Genomic DNA, 15,451 nt, shown 5'->3' with positions numbered 1-15,451 from the left:
GAGACCAAAATAGGCTACCTGACTTGCCCTAGTTCCAGTCCTGCCTTTAACCTGGGAAGGACCTGAGACAGGCTAACAAATGGATACCCATATACCCTTTCGTAAATACTTAAAGCTATGAATTAACTGGAACATGGTGCTGCAAGGAAGTACTGGCTTCTGGCTTGAAACTCCCACCCCATTTTCTTTCCCTCTTGGCTCCATCCCATACCACAAAAAGGCTCATACACATGAGGACACCCCAGTCTGGACATCAAAACTACCTTGCAAAAGCCCCCTTGGCAATTCCTCCAGCCATCCAGCCTTGGAACACCAGGCCTGGGAGTGGCAGTTCAGTCAGTTCCAAGGTCCTGGGTGCTCAGAGACTAAGGAACTCCTTGTCCCGTGGGAAGGAGCAAAGGTAGAGCAGAGGCCTTCAAAGCATGGGAAGTATGCAAGAACCCCTCACACCCAGATCCCACAGCCAGAAAGTTGTTAATTCCAGATGCAAAACCAGCTCTTATCCCAAATACTGTGATACTGAATTATACCGGTGACCTCAGGTAAGGTTTAATAGTGTGTCTTATCTACCAACAAAATGACTAATTCATTCCTAAGCTACCATTTAACTTCAATTAAAGCCAATTTGCCACTATTTATAATCTACTTATCTACATATGTCAATAATGATAATCACCATTTAACATCTAGGACATCTGATACTTGGCATGCAGTGCTGCTTTATTAACATTTGAGCACTAACAGTGTGCTAGGTATAACATGGATGACAGAATTGGACCCAGCTCTGTAAATTTGTCAAATACTCTAAATCAGACTGTGTCAATCATTGATAATCAATGTGAGCCATCTATCATGCTGTATCATAAAGACAAGTTTAAAAAAATGAGAGTTTCTTTGTTCTGTCTGTACAACCATCATATTATTTAGAAAATCATTAGAGGATAGATAGTTTTAAGTCTAGAAATACATTTTAAATTCTGGACTTAAAACCATTCTACTTGTAAGTTAAAAAGTCTTACTCTTTCCAACTGTAACATCTAACATCTCTAAATATACCATGTAAGTTAGATGTTTAGAGTCATCTTTAAAAGTGAGTTACAGTAATTTTTGAACATTCCTGTGAATCCAACTATGATATGAGATTAGGGATTGATATATCTATATACCTATACCTATCTATCTCTCAGAGAAAGAGAGAGTCATTTTATTTAAAAACACGCACACACACATTGAGTGTCTAATGTTCAGTCAATAAATATTAATCGTGTGAAATTTGCCAGGTACTGATCTCGATGCTTTGAATACCAATGGTGAATAAGGCAAACATGCTTCCTTGTGGGAGCTTGTTCCATGTGCCAGGCACTTCCTTGATTTACTCACTTCACCTAGGAGAATGGTGATAAAAAGTGTTCAGGAAGCTGCCCTGCTCTGCTAAGACAAGAGCTTCCTCTGGTTACCATTTTCTCAGATTGTTACAACCCTCTGAAGGCAAGGTCTAGAGCAGAGAGAGGTTGAATTCTATTAAAGACATTCCTCACATACTTCCCCTTCCCTGAGAAACATTTTTTTCTGTTGCTTCTCAGTAACCTCTGCCTTGGAGTCAAGTCAGTAATAATCTCAGGAGAATGGAAGTCTTAGACACTGTTGTTTAGACACTGTATCATTCTTGGTGAGCACACTCCACTAAGAAATATTGTATTCACCTGCAAATATCATTCCAGAGAATCCCTGGTGGAGAGTACAGTTACGGACATCCAGGGAGAGAAAGATACTGTGTGTTCATAGGATAGAGCTCATGGAACAAGTTAGATGAAGTGTATCAAAAGCACAATTAGAATCAGACTTTTAGGTTTAATTTACAGGTATAATAAATTCAGTTTTGAAGATGCTGCCACATGAGTAAAAAGAACACTAATGTAAATGTCATTTAAATGCTTAAGTATTTTAGAACTGATTCTAAGAAAAGACCCATTTTTTTCCTGATTTATCAATGCTGTAACCTTGTTCTGCCTTGGACATAAAAATAAATAAATATATAAATCGAAAAATATTTAAGCTAAAAAAACTGTTCTATCTAGTTACGCTGTTGTCTCCCTCACACTGACATAAGTATTTTCTTTCACTGATTTATTTGCATTTGAAATATCAGGCCAGTGGGAGAGAACAACCTTCTTTATTTCCTTATTGTGAGAAAGCAGTTGCTGACATTTTTAAAAGGAAATGCATTGTTAAACTTTTGATCCATCCTCAATTCCTTCTATTGTTGCCTAGTGTTTGATATTTATTTTTATGACTTGCCCTACAGAACTATAGTCCAAAATCGGTCTGCCAATTTAAAGGGGTTTAGGTAAAATATACAGATTAAGTTTTTTTTTTAATTTGAAAAGAGGTAAAATTAAGGACTTCACTTTAAAACTTAACAATGTAAATGCCATTACACAATCAACGAGTACTTAATGCATAGATTTTAGAAGCCCATGATATCACTGGATATCATGAATGCTCCAGTTAATAATTCAAAAAAAACAAAAACAAAAACCCTTCAATTTCAAACATGCGAAGTTAATCCAGTGAGATAATTCTGTCCTAATGGAGAATTGTATAAAATTGTATCTGGATTTCTCCAGTTACGTTAAGGTGATTACATATAACCGAAATTACATCCATAAGCAAACTGGTATGCAGTGCAGAATTGTAAATGTGTTTAAAGAAGAAGAGCAGTTACGATTATTGCCAGTTCTGGTCTCCACATGGTATTCAAGGGTAAATGCAAGTGTGCTATAATGCAGCTGTCTACTATAGGAGTATCGAAATCAGACAAGGTCATTTGAGCAGAAAAAAAAAAGCAGTAATCTTGGCCAGCTGTGATTTTTTAAATGCCAATATGCATAATCATTCTGAAGTCATGACTATTTAATATTTGTTAAATTCAAGACTAGTGCTAGGTACCATATTTACATAAACAATGACAAAGTGCCTATGCGTTGAGCTTACAAATCTAAATTAGGCAAAGGAAGTGAAGGGCAAAGAAGGGTGTGGGAAATGCACTGAGGGCCTGTTTAGAAAATGAGGCTATGTTGTTGTATTGTATCAGAAGGTCCATTATGTTGGAATGCAAAAATTTAAAGGAGGGCACTCCACAGGAGAAAAGCTCACTGCCCTTATGGGAGTTGAAGAAGGAAACTGTAAATATGAAATAGCAAAATATATCCAGTTAGAGACCTAAAGGAAGAAAACACAAGGAAATGGCAAAAGAAGGAAACTCTGAACATTGCATGGGGTATGTTACAGGGACCAGTAAAGATAATACATAAGATATGGCTCAGAAGAAAATAGAACTGTCCAAGCCCCTAAGAGGCATAACACAGTTTGTCCTGGCCAATATTTTCCTTACACTAACATTTTACTTATCACATAACATAAATATGACCAGTGCTAAGTGCTAGTAACGCAGTTCAGTTCCACCTCATGCTTATCTCACCTACAAGGAATGAGCCTGTGGCGTCATAGTTGTCTGCAAGAATCCAGAGATAATTAAATCAAGTTAAAGACCAACATAAACCCACCCTGACCTGGCTCGGTGCCTCGCAGGCAGGTCAATGACAAACAGCATAGAAGTGACGAGATTAACAGAACTTTATCACTTTGCTGTGGGGGTGCGGGGGATTGGGGACGAGAATGGGAGGAATGCAATCTGTTATTTTCAGTGGAGTAAATAAATGCAGCTTTAATAAGGGTATAGTGGAATAGACAATATAGGTGATAGACTGGAAAAACCTTTGGATTCTACTATCAGACAGCCCTGAATGCAAAAGCCTATTCTGATATACATGAGCTTTGTGACCTTGAAGGAAGAACTTAACATCTCTGACCTTAGTTTCTGCCTTCCTAAAGTGTGATTAGTAATGTCTTCCTTGCTAGATTACTGTAGCCATGACTCAAAACATAAAAGTAAATGTTTTTATCATCTCTCCCTCAAATAGGTTGACCTAATTAACTTTATATACAGAATTTTCAACTTAGAGAACAAAAATAAGCTTTAATTACTTTACTGTAAAGAGCCTAGAGCCTCAAAGGCAAATAATTTGCCATCTGAGCCAGTGGTTCCCAGCTATGGATGATCAGCATCTTTACAATGCTGAGCGTGCTCGCACGGCTGGACAGAGCTGACAGTCTCCAGCAAGCCTCTAGTGTTCCACAGGGCAGAACAGGAGCTGCTCATCAGATGTGTCCTTTCTGGGTCTGATGGTGGCTCTGCCTTTATCAAATAAGTGAAAAATTAGAACTTTTACAAATATTGAGTCTATTGCTAGGTTTATATCCATTCCAAAAAGCAAGTACCAATTTTCGTGCTATTATCCCACTTTTCTAGTGTCAGAATTACCGATTCCAAATATAAATATGTGTAAATCTACACATAGCACTTAGAAGTCCAAATCCAAAAAATGTCAAATGAGATCAAATGAACTGGAGAGACCCAATTTAATTACATACATAGATAATATTCACAGTGGTATGTTGGTGATATTTGCAGCTGCCAGATTTTTTAACAGATTTTAAAACCAGATTAATCTGTGCCTTACCCTGGTCCACCATGGGCCAAAGAATGATGCTCCAGGAGCCTCTCAATGCCCTCCAGCCAAGGTTAGTTGCAGTGTTACGATCTGAGTATCCCAGTGGAATCTGAAGCATTTCTTCCACTCATTTATCTTCATGGTGATTTAAAAAGACACTTTCAAGACATGCTTTCTTCAGTCTCACACAGCTTCCATCAAAAACTGTGAAAACTTGTGAACACAAAAGCACCACAGAATTTCCAGAAGGAATAGTAGCAGTAGCACCGGCATTGGATTCCCAACTAGTTGGCTTTCTCCCCCACAATATACTACAAGAGATTTCAAAGGAGTGTCTACTCGAGTAGCTGAGTTGCCTGATTTGAGCATCTGCGGTGCGTGCTACCATGTGGAATGCAAAGTCAGCTGTGGGTCTCTTTCCTGGTGCCTGACGTTATTAGAGAGTGTGTTTCTGGCCTGACCACTTTTCTTGCCTCCCTTCAGGAAGAAATTGTGTGTCCATGTCACTACTCTTATACTCTCATTTGGGAGATGTTTGAAACACATATCAAAAATGGCAAGCAGGTATGGGTTCTAAACAAAGAGTTTTTGGCAAGGAATTTCAAATGTTATGTATTCGTTCTTACATGCAGTTTATCTCTGGAATTGGGCACTGAGACCTGGGCATATCTTGTGTAAGAAAAATTATCACGGTCAGTGAATACCATCTTTGCTTGTGAAAATCAAGTCATTGCCAATCAATGCCAGGACTCTTAAAAACCAAAATTTTTTTCTAAGGCAGTCCCATAATAGGCTCCTGGCAATTTATTCATGTAACTAATAATAATACCTAAAAGGTATTAAATACTATATGCCAAGCACTGTTCTATGTCCTCCAGTTGCATTGTCTTAATTAATCCTCCAAAAACCTTGTGAAGTGGTTACTATTAGTATAAATGTTTTACAATTAGGGGGACAGAGACTTAGTGGGGTCCCAGAGCCAGGATCTAAACAGATACTCCCTGGTGCCAAAGCACATGTGCTAAGCCCTCGCTGTAGAGGTTCTCAGGTCTTCCTAGACTTATTTCTTAAACTTAGAACATCAAGCGCCATAATTAACCATTTGCTCATAATTAAGGTGACTTAATCCTCAGCATCATTTTCTTCTCTATCTTCCATCCCTAAGAAATGTGACATCTCCTGAGAAATGTAATGATATGAAAGTTAAATTCCAGCCTCAACAACAACTCAGACCTCTAACCTTGCCCACAATACATCTGCACGTTAGATGTACACAGATACCTCAAAATCAGCATGTCCAACAAAAACAAATGAAGTACTTAGAGATCAATCTAACAAGGTATATACAAGAGCTAGATGCAGAAAACTACAAAACTCTGATACAAGAAATCAAAATTGTTTAAGTAAAATAGGGAGATGTACCATGTTTACACATTAAAAGACAACATTAAGATATTGATTTTCCTCTATTTGATTTATCAAATCAATGCAATTCCAATAAATGTTCCATCAAGCTATTTTGTAGATATTGACAATCTGATTTTAAAATTCATATGGAAAGGCAAAACACGTCTGATAAAAAAGGAATGAAGTTGAAGACTCACCCAATTTCAAGATGGACAAGACTATATCCATCAAGACAGTGTGGTATTGTCAAAGGACAGAAGCGTAGACCAATTGTATAGAACATAAAGACCAGAAACAGACCCCAAAGATAAGATATTGTCACTTGATTTTTGACAAAATGGCAATGGTAAGTCAAAGGAGAAAGGACACCTTTCAACAAATGGTGCTAGAACAATTTGTCATCCAAATGCAAAATCAACGTATTTAAATTTGAACTCAACATCCTTTAAAATCTTTTCTCCAAATAGTCCCATATCTTGGAGAATGACATTACCATCCACCAAAACACACTGGGAGTCATCTTTGACTCACTTTCTCACTTTCAGTCCCTGAGTTCAATCACCTGTTAAATTATGTTGAGTAGCATAGCCAAACCTGCCCACCCCCTCTACTGCCATTGACCTAGTTTAGGTAACTTTTCGCTGAACCTTATCTCCTGTCTCCCGCTGCCCTGACCCCATTCCTCCTCCAAGGAAAAGCATGGGAATTTTAGAGTGTTCTCATGGAAGTTGCAGAGGGAACCATTGCTTCTCTGAGCATAATTTGCAAAAGTGGTACCTTTTCCAGATTTTTTAAAAGAACATGTTGACATGATGTTTTCTACAATTATGATGAGAAGATGTCACAACATTTAGTCATGTTGAAAGAAAAACTGTAAAGTGTATAGGGAACACAGGCAAAGGGTCAGACCTCTGTCCTGCCAGGTGCCTCCAGTCCAAGGGCATGTTCCGCCCCTGGTGGGAGCCTGGCCAGCGCCTGGCCCTCAGCCCCAGCCAGCTCCCCTCATCTTAGAAACTGCCTGGGCCTTTGCACAGAGTGATGTTTTGAAAAAGCAAATCTATTGTTTAATTCTGAAGTTTAGAGTCCTTCAGTGGCTTTCCAACACTTACTCCGTAAAGTACAGGCCCCTCTGCAAAATATTCAAGTGTTCTAGGTGTTCTGGCCCAGATATGCCAGGCTAGGTTTTCTCTTCCACCACTTTCCACCCCCATGACTTCTACTCCAATCATTCATAACAACTGGGCCTGGGAAGGTTTACAAAGCCCTCTAACTCCTCAATGCCTTGCATAGGCACCTCTTGCCTAGAATTCTCTTCTCTACAAGGTTTACCAGTGAAACTCCTACTCCTTCTTCAAGACCTTTCTAAGCAAAGGTCTGTGGGCAGATGATGTTACCTAACTAGATGGAACAAGAGTCTGAGATACCTGAGTTGTAACCTTGTTTCTGTCTATCCTCATACCAGCTGTTTGTCTGGCGGCAACTCACATGCCTCCTGTGGGCCTCAGGGCCTGTTTAAAATGGAGGCAATGTTACTAGATAACACAGGGGAAGCACCTAAGAAGGGCGTTTCTGGCAATGGCAAATATGTTCTACCTGAGTAGACTTGCTAAAACGTTTTACCCGAGATTTCTATTGCTATGTCCTGTACCTCCCCTACTAATTTGGATCGGCCTCTGCCAACTGTTCAGTCTCCCTTCCCCTTCCCCCTCTATAAGGATAGTTATTATATTTAGGACTTGCCTGGCATATGACCTTTATTATTATCGTTGCTGTTACCATTATTACTTTTTATTGTATTATTATTCCCCTATTCCTCACCTCCTCCCTCCTCTGTTAGGCAAATTAGGCCTCTTACTCCATGCTCCCACAACAGCTTACACGTACCATTATTATAATACTTTTTCCATGTGTCGATGCCTGCCTCTCTGATGACCCCAAACTCCTTGAGGACAAGGCTCATGTATTTTCATTTATGTATATTCCAACTCTAACGCTGGCACAGAATAGACAGTCCCTAAATTTTTACTAATTGGATGAAAAAAGGAAGAAAATTAATTTCGTTGATTAGGAGAGTAAAAGAAATATTGCTTTATTGATTCTTAAGAGGTTCTGAGCTGCTCGAAAGCTGGTTATAGAAAAAATTCATCAGAAGAAACCAGTTGACTTTTAAAGGACTGGATTTCCTCAGAAAGCAATCCATATTTGGCCAATTGACTTCTAGGGTTGATTGAACTCAGGTCTTTTTGCATTAGTATGTGTGTGTGCCTAAATCCATTTATCTAAAATGAGACGAAAAACGTTCTTTAAAAATTTAGACTTCTTTGATTAACCTAATAGATCAAAGCTGTAATCTCCCAAATATCTTACAGATCATGAAAAAAAAAAAAAACCCAAAATATTAGCTCCATATAACATTAATTATGTTTCTTTTGGTAGTTGGCATTCTAGTTTGGGTGATTATGTGTCTTTTTTCCCTACAGAAAAGCTGAAAAAAGTACATACTTCAACACATTTTTGTGACATTTGCAATCTCTCTCTATGTCTGTCTCTGTCTCTTTCTCTGTCTATATATATATATACACACACAGAACACACGCTTTTTTCTTTTTTGCTGAACAATTTATAAGTTACAAACATTAGGACACTAAACCCCTAAATGTTTCAGCACGCACTTCCTACTGATGAGAACATTTCCTACATAATCACAATACCAGTATAATTCCTAAAAAATTTAATTCAATAATATCTAAAATTCAGTGCATATTTAAAGTCACTCGATTGTCTCTAAAATACCTTTTTATTGTTGGCATGATTCCAGTCAGGGTTATGCATTTCATTTGGTTTCTTTCACTTTTGAAGGAAGGAGAAAGAAACAGCAGTAGACTCATGTTTGTGAACTGAATGAGCAGGGAAATGTAGACATATTATCTTGTTGGGATGCATATCTAGTATGCATTGTTTGTAGGGACCTCAGCAAACTGGAGACATTTAGAGATGTGTTCATTAGTGGGGAGTTAGAGTAACCAACAGACTAAACAAGCATTTAGGGCACCATCATAGCAGGGGCATTTTTTAAAAGGCTTTGAAAGAATTCAAAAGAAAGAAAAAGGAAGAAAGGAAGGGAAGAAGGAAAAAAAAAGAGAGAAAGAAACAGAAAATGTGTCAAAAAGAAAATTAGAATTTGTTAGACTTTATCTTACAAATTCATATTGTTTTTATTTAGACTCTCATGTGGGGGTGGAGCACCATGATCTTTTCAGTGTTTCGGATTCCTAAGGGTCTGTATCCAAGCCTGGTTAGCTGTGACAGGGGACTATGGAAAGACAGTTCTGCATGATTTGGGGCCACCTGACCTAAGCAGAAACAACTATGTGCTGTGACCGTGGTGTGAGTCATCTTTTCTTCTTAGAGAACTGCAATAGGAGGGTGATATCAACCCCCCAAAAAGTGTCTAAGTTAAAAAGTATGTTTTTGGGGGAAAAAAACTAATTATAATTTTGTATATAGCAGTACAGGTGTATTGTCTCCTAGTATATGCAGGGTGATCTCAACCCTGTTTAACACTCAGATGTCAAGCACTGTTCTGGTGTCTATGAGGAAGTTTTATAACACAAAGTACATTTAATAGCTTTTCCTTACAGATATCTAAACTAAATGATCACTCTACACTCTATAGTAGTCCACTAACTTCTGTAATTGTACCTCTCCTCTCTCAGCATACCTCCTTATTTCACACAAAAAAGATAACTTATTCTTATTTGTATTCTTAAATTTGTAGATAGCCAACTAATTCATAAAACACAACATATACACAGGACCTAATCCTTAGTTTTTCAACCAGGCAGCTTTGAGTAACTTCAACCTTTCCTTAAACCAAAATACCATACTAACACTTAACTGCACTTACTTGTAACTATGTAGTTATACTGGGGAATGTTGTCCCCTGTGGTCCCGGAAGCACTTTAAAGTAATGGAAATTACAAAGTACTCTGGAGAGATTTATTAGAATATTAATTAAAATCCAGTTGTCCTAGTTTTCATAGTTTTTCCAGAATTGCGAAGGATGATGAGTATGGCAAACTGACATGTTTCTGAAATATGACTGTTCCTCAGAGCTATGGTTTTAAACAAAGTCTAATGAATCTTCAGAAAAGATATCTAGCATTTTTACCTCAAAAATTCGATAATAGTTTATACTCAGAATACATGAGGGACTTAGCTGAATAAATGAAATATGAAAAAAATTAGGCAATTTCTGACAGTGACTGAGAAATCTGTAGCATTTTATCTCCCAAGGCATGGTCTACTCATAGTTTGATATGCATACATAATACATATTAACATTGACGAGAGTTAAGCACACAATTTAAAGAGAAAATTACACCATTTTGAATCAATCTCCCAAATGATTAATAAACACCAGAAGAACTACATTTAAATAGAAACGTAAATCTAATAAAATATGAGGAGCTGAGAAATTCAGCTCTGATTATGCTGTCAGGTACTAAGAAGAAAAGTGAAAGAGATAGGGAGCAGGAAGAGTCACAGTTTAATTTCAAACACAGTAAGCGCTTAAGCTGTTGAGTTGAATCAATTATTAATTCGATTACCTGCTAATTTATAGCCAGAATTATTCCCACAATTTCATTTTCTCATTATGATCAGCTTACTTACATTTGAGAAAATGTAATTTAAAAAATGTTGACTAAACGTATACATTACTTATCTGAAGATAATGTTTTAGCACTCCCAGGCTGTCACCAAATACCATTCCTACTTTGCACACTCAGTCTTGAGTCCCTTCATCGTCGCTGAGCTATATTTGGTCAATGCTCCTAACACTCTCTTAAGTCCAAAACAAAACAAAACAAAACAAAACTCCCAGCCGCCTCTCTCTCAATTCTGCTTCTATCTGACTTTTGCTACTTTACTTAAAAACCTCACCATTTTCCAAACTTGTAACTTGGAACTTGGAAATCATCCTCAGTGTCTCTTTCTCAGAAACCATGCACAATCGATCTAGTCTCAATGATTTGCCTCCTTCATATCTCCTTAATCTCCATTCCCCACCCTATTTGTCTGCCTTTGCGTGGAGTTTCCTTTCCTCTAAACCTTTCAGCTATGATAAATAGATCTAATTGGCAATTCTACGAAATAAAAATGGAATCTAAACCTTTCACAACCTGGCCCCAGTTTTCTCTTAGAGTTACAGTATCTATTATTTTTCTCTCATTCCAAGTGCCATGGACTGAACTGTGTCCCTTCCAAATTCAAGAAACCCTAGTCCTCAATGTAACCGGTATTTGGACATAGGGCCTTTAGGAGGTAGTTAAGGTTAAGTGAGGTCATAAGGGTGGGGCTCTAATCTAATTGGATTGATGGCCTAATAATAATATTAATTTAAAAAAAAGAGAAAAATCTCTCTTTTCTCTCTCCCAGTCTCCCTCTCCCTCTCCCTCTCCCTCTCCCTCTCTAAAGAATACTTATGTAAACTAGGTCCATTAAATGACCAAGTGTCGAGTCTCAACAGGGATTGGATGGAAGAAGATGGCAAAATCGAGATTCCAACCTTATATACGCCTTGAATTCCAGGCCCTTTTTGACTCATTATTTCATTTCCAGAGACTGATTATAAGTAAATAATCAAGAGTTATTTCTCACACTATCTACAATAATTTTGAAAAAGTGGTGACAATATAAATATTCAACAATAAAAGGTTTATTTCATAGATGGTACTAAAGAAATAGAATAGAATGGTATGCTGCAATTAAAATCACATTTTTAAGATTATTTAGTAACATGAGTATATGCTCACGTTATATTTATCGAGAAAAAAAAGCAGACCTCCAAACCTGAATTTATGGTGATATCTCAGTTTTGTTTTTGTTTTTTTTAAAAAAACTTATATAGATAGATACAGACATAGAAATAGAAATAGGGACTATTTTCTTGCATTTACTTATATAGAACAGCAAATTAAAGCAGAACCTAAAACAAAAGTCAGTTTTCCAAAAGTTATGCTTTAAATACGTGGTAGAGCCCTGGCTGGTAAAACCAATCAATTCACCAACCAAATAGCAACCACAAGAATTCCGTCTTCTGAAATAAAAAATCAATGTTTTAATATGTCCAGTTGATTTTTAGATGACAAATCGGTTTTAACAGTTGGAAATATCCACCTAGTAAGCAGGCTACGTTTGAATTGTGTTATGACCTGGCTTTATCCCCACGGGAAAAGCGAAAAACTTTGTCCTTTTACTTTCAGTCTCTCCTTCGTGCCCTACCCATACGGTTCTCAGGCTTTCTTCACCTCTTCACCCTCATCCATTCTCCACTAAAATATCTGGCTCAGGAACAGCTCTCAAATTCATTCAGCCTAAGATAAAAAGTGCTGGCCAGCTTAATCAAGTATTTTCACCACAGGTATTTGCATTTTTATAAGGAATAAATAAACTGTGAACCCCCCAATGTTTTTCAACTGGAGTACTATTTGCATTTGGGGGCCAGGCAATTCCAACGCCAGTAGGAACTCCCCACTCCTGTCATCTTGAAAATCAAAAGGCTGATGTAGAACCAGGGTCATCATGTTCTATTCTGGACTCCTGCTGATTGCTGGGGACAATACGTTCATTTATTTATAGGTAGGTTGGGGGGACCTACTACAGGCCAAGCGCTGCGGAGCAGCCATTTGGTACTCGTGGCTGCACAGAAATCATGAAATGAACCATTGAAAACTTCATTTAACGAAAATTACTCATATGTTGTTCACTTTTTCCTCCTCTACTTACTGGTTAAACTTTGAAACAAAACCAAAAAACAAAAATAAAAAAAATGTTAGATTTAACTTTGAAATACCTGCCTCAGCAGACCTCTGCCTTCTTTTACATTTCAAATATTGTTTTTAGAGATACCTTGGCATTTTTTCTTTGTCATTTATTACAGACTTGAGACTTGATTACATCCCCTCTTTAATAAATGAACAAGAAAATAAAAGTGCCACCTGCTTGCTACCACAATAGCCCTGTTTTGCATGCCTAAGTTTCAGTAGTTTATTTGAGAGGATGATGCTTTGTTCCATTAAATTGGAGCCTCTGGGTTTTCTTCTTTCCCAGATGTTAATCACCATCACTCTATTATTTAAGAGGTTTTGTCTAGGTAATTAAAATCTCTTCAAATCATGCTCGAATATAAAGTCTTATATGAGTCATGCAATGAACTTTGGTCTTCTGAGTATAATGAGATCTGTTTTAATGCAGGAAATTATTTCTAGATAAATTTTAAAAGTCAAAAATAATTTGATTATAATATCTTAATATAGCTCAATTTAAATAGCATTTAAGCTTATTAAATAATGAGGATAATTTATAAAAACTATCACAAACCTCAAATTTTGGGTTAAAGAAACAAAGAATTAACTCCCCCCACCCAAGAAGCACTCTCATAAGAGAAAAACTCATTTAAAAAACTGTTTAAAGTATTTATTATTGTTTATGTGGTATCTTTTTTTTAATGGACATCTGGATTGCACCTCTACTTTTTAAAAAAAATAATGACAGGTATTCAATATGTGGATGAAAATAATGTTTATTTTAAAAGAAACTTTTTTTCTTAATATAGTGGTTATTTTATTGATATCTAGTAATAAGACATTACATATATTTCGACTAATAGAAATAAGAACAGTTACAAAAATAATCAGAAATAATGGTGATGTCAATTATAGCTTGCTATATACTGTATAATAATAGCATAAAGTAAACATATTCACCCAGAATTAAAACAATAGGTCAGAAGAGCAATCTATTAAGAGCCAATAGTCTGTGGCCACCAGGACAAGAATTAGAACCAAACAGACCAAAATTTGAAAATGGGTTTTAAAATTTATTAGCAATGTGATCTTGTTTTATTAACCCTCTCTGGGTTGCAGGTTATTCGCTTGTGAAATGGGGATAATAGTACCTGATTCATAGTTGTTGGAAGAATTAATATGTGTGAAGTCACAGTATATACAGTGTCCCATAAATGTTCACATCACCGCCACCAACATCATCATGTCTGCCTTAAACAAAACTAGAAGACAACTCTTGGTTTAAAGCTTTAGTTAGCGGCAAAAATTTCTCGACTACATGAAAAAAATTAATCTCACTACCAGGGCTTTTTTTCTGTTATCAATAGGGAAGCAGAATTTTTAATATTATCCAGTGCTCATAGATGTTCATAACTATAAACCCAAAGCATTCACCACAAAACACCAAAAAACTTTCAGAACTTAAAAAAATGATTTGAATTTTATTCTGCTTGATAGTCATGATATCAATATTTCAATTGGATCTAATCACTTAAGTGTGGCTGAGTTATGTATAGTGGAAGTTGCAGAATATTGGTCTTTGACATATTTGGTCTATAGATATAATTGCTTTGGCCTATCCAGTGTTCATACATACAAAGTTGAAGCGACCGAGATTAGAGCACAGGATTCAAATCCAAGTTAGTCTACCTCCAAAAGCTTTTATTACATCACACTGTTTCTTTGAATTTTTTCTAGGCAATATGTAATACATAATAATATATTATAATTATTACATATTGTATAATATACTATAAGATTTATTGGATATTCAATTGCATAGTTGTTCTGTCTTATTAAGTGTATGAGTGTATGTGTGTGTAAGGGTATGCTGGAAATTTTCTGTTTGTCCCTCTAGATCGCTACCCTTGTCCACTCGGGCCTCGGCATAGGTAGGCCCATTGGCAAGGACAATGTCAATGAACTCCCTGTCCACTGACTTGTACATAGGTTAACCAACAGTGACAGTGGGGACAACAAAACATTGGAGTAGTTATTCCCCATATCCCTCCCCAAAGTGGTCACTGTGAGAGGAAGTGTGCTGCATCCTTTGACAAGACTTAAAGATGGCTAAGGCCCTTGCTTTTCCTGGTCCCAGAGAATTGAATACTGTGGTTTCCCAGCATCCTCCTCACACCTTTGTAAATAGTCCCTTTATTAAAATCTGTTCAAATTACCCACTATGAGCATCTCATGTTATCTGTCCTGCCCCTCTGATTGATAAAAATTCTTAATAGAAATGATGTAACAGACTGTGTAGATAATACTTTCGCCTGCCTCCCAGCTTTAATATCTCCTTCTCCTAGTGAACTTCTTTCTTCCGTTGGGATTGTAAAATATATGCCCACTCCACACAATCTCACTGCAACAACCACCCCAGGACCATGGGATGGGAGCAACACTATTAGTCCTGCCCCTTCCTAGGAATAATAAGTCCATGTGGTAAAGCTGCACTCTAAGCCAGACGGTGGGGACTCTTCACTCAGACCTTCCCAAATTAGAGGAAAAGTTTGCCCTCTTAAACAGTTCTTGAACCAAGAACTGTTGAATGTCACCTTGGGGTCTCTCTGTGGCCCCCTTTCCTGTTCTCAAGTAGAGTGTTCTGTAGAACAGAGCTCAGCC

This window comes from Pteropus medius, unplaced genomic scaffold, assembly GCF_902729225.1.
Source record: "Pteropus medius unplaced genomic scaffold, Ma_sr-lr_union100, whole genome shotgun sequence".
Lineage (NCBI taxonomy): Eukaryota > Metazoa > Chordata > Mammalia > Chiroptera > Pteropodidae > Pteropus > Pteropus medius.
The sequence above is the reverse complement of the archived record's forward strand: the minus strand, read 5'-3'. Positions refer to the sequence as shown.